The following is a 9,161-nucleotide window of genomic DNA, read 5'->3' on the forward strand; positions in this document are numbered from 1 at the left end:
AAGCACCAGGAATGGCACCGGGCACGGGAACAAGAGCCGGGAATGGCACTGGGCACGGGAATAAGAGCCGGGAATGGCAGCGGGCACGGGAACAAGAGCCGGGAATGGCACCGGGCACAGGCACGGGGGGACCCGCGGGGCGAACACACGGACCCGAGCGGGGCCGGACCGACCTGCGGGGCTGCGGCTGCTGCTCCGGGCGGCGGAGGAGAGAGGGGAGGACCGGGACAACCGGGATAACCGGGATAACCCGGGATAACCGGGATAGCCGCCGCTCCCCTCCCCTTCCCGGCCACCACGAGCCGCCCCAGCGGCGGGGCCGCGGCGCCCTCTGCGGGCACCGTGAGGCTTCAAAACCCCTTCTGCTGGAAACTGCGTCGCTCTGCTAATTTGTTAATGGTTTTAATTAAACCCTCTAATTAGCCCTTTTAATTAATCATAAGCCGCGCGAGGCCTTGAGTTACTTCTCGGCCCGCTTTTCAGCGGAAGGGCTGCGGTGAGATGCTGTCGGGAGCTCAGGCAAACCCCTAAAACTCAAATTTTAAGTTTTGCTGAGCTGACCTTGATGGGCTTCAGCGAACAAAGCCTGGGGGATAAATATATATCGGTGAGGTTGGGCATCTGGAAGGACCTTTTGCAAAAACCAGAAGATGAGGAGGAAGATGAACAAAGGCTTAGTGTTTGTGTTGGGAAAACCCCAGCGGAGGGGAAAAGATGCTAAAAAGAGTAAAGATATGGACTAATTGTTATGGAAAATGAGAAGTTAACAACCAACAGAAGGTAGAATGCTAACTGATGAAAGAGAACAATATAATTTAGAAACAATGTTAATATCTTTGTTTGCTAAAAATGGATGGATTAGGAATTATTATGAATTAAAATGTATGAATTAAGAATTACTATTGGGCGACCTGCACCAGGGCCTCACAGGGAACAGTTTGTTCCCAGTATCCCACCTAACCCTGCCCTCTTTCAGCTTGAGCTCATTCCCCCTTGTCACTCTGTGCCCTCTGGAAAGCCCCTCTCCAGCCTTCCCGTAAGCCCCCTTTAGGTGCTGGAAAGCTGGGCATGAATATTTTAAAGTATTTTGATAGGGGGAAAAAAGTGTTGTATAATTTACTGCATTTTTAATACAGTTTTACTTTTTATTCTCACGCAGGCTCATCATTTCTGTGGTTGCTGCAGCCTGGCTAATTAACACGGGGTTTGGGAGGATGATTAAAGGAAGGCTCCGTGTATCTGCATTGTTCTGGTTTAATTGCTGCTCGAGCAGTGATTCAGAGTTGGTTTTGGCAGTTGAGCAGCGTTTGTCTGGCACTGTGAAATTCCCTGTTTATATCCATGAGACTCATCTGGTGTTGATGGGCAAAAAGCATGAGGATTTGTAACATTTTTAGCAGCAGGCTCACGGATGGAAGAGGTTTGGTTACGTGCCCTCCAAGGTTCTGGCTGAGGTGCTCGGGTGGTGCTGGTGGTCACAGAGCCCACGGCTCGAGTGTCCCCACCTGGGGGGACAGAACTGTGTCTCATGGCTGGTGCAGGGCAGGAGAAGAGGGAATCAGGCTGGAAGGAGCCCCTCGCTCTGCAGGACCACGGAGGATCATTCCTACACCTCCCACTGCCTGAAGAAGAGCCCTCCCAGTGTAACCCACGTGAGACCCAGCCCAGGACTGGCTGTGCCCAAAGCACACGAGGGCAGTGACAGGAGCCACCACGTGAGCAACTGTAGAGGAAAAACTAAGCCACAAATGCTCCTCATAATCCATGAAGGCAAACAAATGGAACCTGGAAGGTGGTTTTGCGCTGAGGACTCTGATGGACTTTGTTGGCCCTGAGCAGCCTCACCCAGACCTTCTCAGCAGCCCCAGTTCAGCTCAAGCTGAGTTTTCCACAGTCCTGGACTGCCCTCAGACCGATGCCATCAGCAGCTTAGCTCCTGCAAGCACATTATAACCTGCAGCCATCCCTGTTTCCTGGCTGGGCTTTGGATCTGTGCTGTAGCCTTGTCACAGTCCTGGCTCTGACCTTGTCTCCTTTGCTTCCTGGGTGTATTTAAAAATGCATGACACTAATTGTAAGGAAAAAGGAGTAAAACAGCAATTTGTATATGGAAAATCACTTCCAGAGACTAGAAAACTTTTCCAGAAATAGAGGCTGAAATTCCAAGCTTTATCCAGGCCTGGTGCTGTCTCTGTTCCTGAATAAACACATCTTTGATGTCACAGGCTGCATTTTATGACATCCCCTTAAAAAAGAAGTGACTAAAGAGAGAATAATGTGAAAGACAGCCAATTATTCCATAAATGTAAACTACATTAAGAAGTGGTGTATAACATTATATATTTATGGCTACAATTTTGTTCTGCTGTCACATAACAAAATGAATAATACATTAGTCCAAGGATTTGTCGTTAAGTGAATTTCTACGTTGCCTTGCTATTAAAATATAAAACTCCTTGGTGGGTGTATGCGTGTGACATTAACATTAACCCTTTTCTGGGAGCATAAAATAAGGTGGGTGAAGGTACTTTTAGGCTGGAAAATTGAATTTATAATTTTATAATTTGATTTTTAAGGTGAAATAATGCTAATTAAAGTCACCAGAAAGATTTGAAGACATTCAGGAAGGTTTTTCTGTTAATGAGATGTGATAAATGCAGTTCTCTTCTAAGAGACAAACAACTCCTCAGTACAAAAAAGACAGGAACAGGAAGCAAATCCAGTGAAGAGCCATGAAGATGATTCAGAGTCCAACTGGAGGTGGCCCTGCCCAACCTGTTCTGGCTCATCCTGCTTTGAGCAGAGGACTGGGCTTGGTGGTCACTGGAGATGCCTTCCAACCTCAGTCTGGCTCTGTGAAATGGGACAATGAATAATTAAAAAAATAATAATTAAAAGATGAGACTGTTCCTCATATGGTTAAAGTTAAGCTAAAGAGTCCGTTGAAAGAAGATCAGGTGCCTCCTAAAAACATTTCTCAAGTTCACAGTATCTCCCTCTAGTTCCTGTGGCTTTCAGTCTCTTTTCCATGTTGTCTTTCTTTAATTCTGGTCCCTCTGAGAAGAGAGAGGAACATCTATTTACAGCCCGACAAGGGAGACTAAGGGGTCAATCTAACTTATGATCAGGAGAAAATTACCTGTATGGTTAAGGTCAACTGGACTGGATATGGGATTTTCAGGCCCCAGCCTAAATTCTTTTCTTTTCCCATGAGTCCTGCTGAGGGAAAAAAGGAAACCCTGATCCAGTTAGATGAGGGCATGACTGTCTTGGTGTGGAGCCTTCCAGGTGTTGTGCAGAGCTCCCCATGTAGATGTACACGATGAGTTTGCACCTTTCAAAGCTGAGATTAAACTTCCCTGAAATACCATTTATCTCAGAATGCATTTATCTGATTTTTTTTTAGTATTTTCTCCTATTTGTCCCTAATGTGATTGGCAGCAAAATTGATTCGGCTTCCTGCTGAGTTGGACTTGAAAGGTGAACACTGAGTTTTCTATTACTTGGCTTTAATGCAGTGTGTAGACCCCACAATTTGATAAATTCAGACCTGCTGGGGAAGCACTGGGGAACCCCATTTTGGACACAAAGGATCAGATCTTGTCTTATGTTGCAGAGACTATTGGCTTAAATTTTGAGGTTATGAGAGAAAAGTGGTTTCTCTGCAATATGTTTGGAAAATTCAGGGAGTTGTTTTCATACTGGGGCTCCTGCTGTGCCACAAGTGTGGAGCAGCAAGTTCTCAGGTTTGGGGGGAGAAAAGATGACGAGTATAGTGGTACCACCCAAAAAACCAACAGCCACCCCACAAACAAACCCAAAGTAACCAAAAACTCCCCAAATCACAGAGAAACTGAGGTAATGAAAATTTTGTTAGAATGGCCCAGGAGCAGGACAGGACAATATAAGCAGAGTGAGAAGCTGGAAGAGATGTTTCCTCCAAAAGGAGATGTTTGGGAGAGCGAAGGAGCACAGAGTCAAACACCAGAACAAACCAGTGATCTGTTGTCCTCTGTGTCTAAGGGAGTAGGAAAAGGTGTCTGGCTAATGAGTAAATTCCTAATTGTGAGGTGTTGAAAAGCTGTGCTTAGGGAAGCAAAATCAGAACAAACATGAGCTGTGCCTGGACTGACAGCTCTTGCCTCACCAGAGGACGTGGGTGAGGTAACCTAGAGGATTTTCCAATCCTACATTTCTACAGTTTCACACTCTTACTTATATAAAGATTCTCTTCCATAAATCCAGCAAACAAACCTTTGCCTGGAAAACCATTTCCATACCACATTAGTGCTGTTATTAATTAATTTCAATAACTTATCCCATGAGGGGCTGCCTGTCTTCTGTTTTCCCCTGGCTGGTTTCCTTAAGCTCCCAGATAACTGCTGCTACTTAGCTCTGATTCCATTATGAAATTAGTTTCTGGTGGAAGTATGTTCCTCTTCCAAAGCCTTGTGCTCGTCTGAGGTGCAGCATTAATGATGGAAAGCTTATTAAGCACCTGAACAGATGTTTTAGTGGGTTTTAGTGCCTCACTGTGTTATCTCCCCACAGCCAAGAGGAGAACCTGAGCTCCAGGAAGGCGTGAGCACCTTGTAGCACACACAGCTCAACATAAATCCCCGTGTTCATTCCCAGTGTGGATCCCTGGTACGGATTAGCTGGTTTCATTAGCAGCCTCAGAGCCTGGCTGTTTAATATTAATAATCCCTGTTAGCCTATAGACTTAATTAGGGTGAGAAGCAGCTGGATGCTGGGCAGGGCCAGCCTTGGCTCCAGACGTGGCTCTGCCCTGATTGCTGAGCTCTTAACTGGGGGTAGCTGGGACAGCACAGCCTCGTGGTTCCTTATCCCCCTCCTCCTTCCTACCTCCAGGACCCTTTTAAAGGCTTCTGGCTCCCAATCGGGAGCTGGGAGTGTGGTTGGAACAGTCCTTGTAGTCAGGCAGTTTTTCCTCTGCATGGGAGTAGCTGCCTTTGCTCCTCTGGGGTGAGTGTTCTTTGCCTTCTGCTCCCAGGGACAGAATACAAGGGTTACTTGGGCTGTCAGCACCAGCTTAATTCATTTCTCCTGGCTGTCCTTACAAAAACTTGCTTAAGCCAAGGGCAGGTTTTGACCCGTTTGGGTGTTACAAAGCTGGAAAAACATCCAGGAATCTTAGAGGTGAAAAATGCAGCAGAGCTGCTCGAGTGCTCCTCAACTTGCAGAGCCTGTAACTGCAGTGGCACCAGTCCAGCACTCGATATTCCTCCTGGTGGAGGGTATGAAACCCCGGCAGCAGCAGAGTTCTGCAGCTCAATTAGCACAGTTCATAAACTATGCAGCTCAATTAAGAAAGGCCTGTCTGTGGAAAGCAAAGCAAATGGAAATGGATGCCTGAGGTAATAAAATATGCAGTTCAGTTGGAAAATGATGCAGGTGGTTAATGAAAGTGTTATCTGATATGCAAAATGGGAATGGGAGAGCGTGTGTAGAGGTAAAAAAGAGGTTGGGTGTGTCTGAGTTTGTCCATCGCAGTAGGGAAGGCTGTGGAGCATCTGAATTGGCCTTTTCTGTTGCTTATGAGTATTTTGGAACCATCTCCAAACCAGCAATGGCTGTGAAGAAATGAGTATCCAAAGTTTTTCTGTTCCTGATGTGCTGTTTCCACAGGACCTGCAGCAGATGTTGTGTTTTGTGATGCAGATGTTGTGTTTTGTGATGCAGATGTTGTGTTTTGTGATGCAGATGAGCCTCTGGAGCTGCCAGTGAGCTCTGGGTGTTGTAAAGGGTAGGGCTGCCAGGCAATGCCCACCTCCAAACCTGCCCAATCAACACCTGTAGGGCTGAGGGAGGGCCTGGCTCCTCAGACACTTGGGTCAAATCCCAGAGTTTTTAGGGAAAATATCTTTTAATTTCAGCAGGAGCTTTGACTCTGTCTGGTGCACAGGATTTGGCCTTTAGAATTAAACTGTTATTCTGAAAGTGTCAAACAGGATTGCTGTGCTTTGTAAATAACTGGGGAATAAGCCAGGCCAAGTATGGGGGGAAAAAAGAGGAACGGTTGCTCAGAGAGGTTGTGGATTCCCCATCCCTGGAAGTGTCCAAGGCCAGGTTGGACGGGGCTTGGAGCAACCTGGGCTAGTGGAAGGTGTCTCTACCCATGGCAGGGGGTGGCACTGGATGCCAACCTAAACCGGTCTGGGATTCTATGATTCTAAAATAGTTTTAGTAATTAATATAGAATTTGATAGAAATATTGGTTTGACACCTCACATCTTTTATTTGGCTGTGGTTACAATCCTGAATAATCCACTTAGTGTATGAAACTATGCAAATACACTAAATATTGGGCTGCTGCCAGTCAAATGCATGGCCTAGAAATGCTTCTTCTTACCTGGTCCTATAGAAATCAAATACTACTTCCTAAATGTCTGTGGCATTATCCACTCCTTTGCCAGGGACAGCATAAGGTAAAATCAGGAAATACCTGCTGGGAGAATAAAAGACTATTGATCCTTGCAGTGGCAACAAGACTCTCTCCATTCATTTCAGTGAGCTTTTGAGAAGCTCTGGTACTTTTTCTGGAGTGAAATATTTCATCCTCCCAGGAAGGGAAACACGGAGATGTGTTATCTGAAGGGGTGTGTGTGTGATCAAATTGGGGATCTCCTGTCATGACAGAGAGATTGGGGATCTCCTGTCACTGCAGCCGGTTCTACAGTCCTTGGGTGGAATTCCTAATATCTGTGAAAGCTGTGAATTAGTGAACTCTAAGGCATGGGATACATAAAGACCTTGCTTGCAAAGGAAACCCTTCCCTGGTTCCTCCAGGTGTTTGTGTCCTGGCTGATTCCAGCAGAATCAGGGATGTTGCTGCTTTTAAGAACGAGTGGATTAGGGGACTGTTCATCTGTGTCTTGGCAGGACTTGGAGAGGCACAAAGCCACATATTTAAAGGACATTAATAGGTGATGCCCCATCCTGTGCTGACAAGGCCACGCCACCACCTCCCGCAGCATTTTAAACTTTTTTACTGCACCACAGATTTCAGCTTCAGAACCTGACAATTATTAGCCAAACCTGAGCCATTTGGAGGTGTGATCTGTGATTTCTGCCTTCTCCTTAGTTTTCCATGGCTGACTCTTGGCACACAGCAGATTTTTGGCCTCAAGACAAACTGCAGGGACACAAACCTGTTTTTCCCATTAGCCTTTTAAGTTGGTAGGTTGGGAGGGGGTGGGTTTTTCACGAATACCCTAAATTAAAGAGACTCCAGCCTGACTGTGAAATTAATAGAGCTATCAAAAACCCCACTGTCGTTATACAACAGTTGTTAATTATTTACAAGCAAACTTCTGCAAGAGCAGTATTGTAGCTGTCAGCATCGTCGTTATTACAGTTAAAGTGCTTTGTCTGGGTAGAAGATAACATGACTCATTTTGGTGAAATGCAATGAATATGGAATATTCTGTTTCTCTTCACCAATTAGTCAGAGGGAGAACAATGGCGTGTCTCTTTCCTAACAAGATGTTTGTTTTTAAGAGTCTAACAAAATAAATATTTTCAGGGCTTTGCTTACAAAGGGCGTAATTCATTGCAGCTATTATAATCAAAGTTAAAAGCTAAAACCAATTTTTTTTTTTTCTAGGATGGGGAAAAACAATTTTCATCAAGCAAATTCTCCTTTTTCAGCTGGTGAAAAATGCATGTGAGTCTTTTTATTATTATAATATCTTGGTTTGTCTTATTATTTCAATGAAGGCTTCAAAGCTCATCCAAGTCCCTGGGTAGGGACACCTTCTACCATCCCAAGTTGCTCCAAGCCCTGTCCAACCTGGCCTTGGACACTTCCAGGGATGGGGAATCCACAAACTCTGGGTGATTTTGGCTGCTAATAAAGTCAAAAGGAGATTTGCAGTGAGCAAAGGAATGAACCTCTTAATTCCTGCTCTACAATGACTTGACTAGTGACTGAATGCAGAGGTAAAATCCAAGCCTCTCATTTATGCTCTCCTAGATCGTGCCGCCCTTTGAAATTTATTATTTTAAAATCTCTTGTTTGGAACACGATTTTTAGAGCGAGAACATTTATGTTCTGCTATTATCTCAATTTTTTTAGAGTCTCACAAGGGTAGGAGAGAAGCCAGCTGTGCTCTCCGTGTACTTACTAAGTTAAAGGGAAGCTGTAGAGAACACACATTGCATTTTATTTAAAGAACAACAGCAGTGACTTAACATCATTAAAAGAATGTGTTCACCCCCCATTAACTCTGTATTTGATTCAGAGGCTGTGGTGCAATGAGCAGGAGCAAAAAAGCTATTTGGAGGAACTGCCCTCAAAGTTGAAGACTCGTGTGGCTGACTCTGTATTCTGGGGAGCAGATCTTTTAAAACTGTGTGGTTTAGAAGTTCTTTTAATATTAAAAAAGGCCTGACAAGAATGGTACAAACATTTCTCCTCATTATCTCTGGGCAAGCAGCCTTTCCTTTCTCCCAGCAGTTGGCTGAGAGTGCCTGACCTTCCACTTGGCCCTTGTGAGTTGGTTTGTTTGATATTTCTTTGGCTGTTATTAGAAAAATGTCAGTGCTAGTGCACTCCCAGGGTGGCTTTGCTCCTGTGCCCTCCCAGGACAGGAGGGCACAGCCAGGATAGGATCTGTTGGGATGTAGGGGAGGTCTGAGTTAAGGCTGACTTGTTGGGAATCTGGGATTTCTTTAGCAGAGGGAAGTTAAGGGGAGAAGCATCCAGCCATGGTTAATGTGGAAGGGAAGCACAGCCAGGTGTGTGCAGAATGCCATGGAATGACTTGGAAATCATCCCTGCACTGCAGCTGCCAAGCTCTGGAGGTGTTCAGGTCCTGGGCACTGCTTCCACCCGGGCAGTTCCTCCTGGGACGGGCTGGCTGAAGGTCTGGGAGCTGGGGAGTTGCAACGGGTGTCAGGTGAAAGGATGTGTCTCCTCCAGTGTCCTGCTCCTTTCCGACTTTTCTTTTGGCTCCCGTTCCTCCAAAGATGCTGACGGGGTCCAGCCTTCCCACCAGCCTCTGAGAAGAGGCCCCATAAGTAATATTAACTTCTGCAATTTCCTTGTTACTCTTAAGCAGGTTATTAATTAACTGAATGTAACCACTGGCTGTTGATAAATCCTTTTAACTAATTCAAATTCCATATCGAGCCTGGAG

This window comes from Corapipo altera, unplaced genomic scaffold, assembly GCF_003945725.1.
Source record: "Corapipo altera isolate COAL_440 unplaced genomic scaffold, ASM394572v1 113, whole genome shotgun sequence".
NCBI classification, from domain to species: domain Eukaryota; kingdom Metazoa; phylum Chordata; class Aves; order Passeriformes; family Pipridae; genus Corapipo; species Corapipo altera.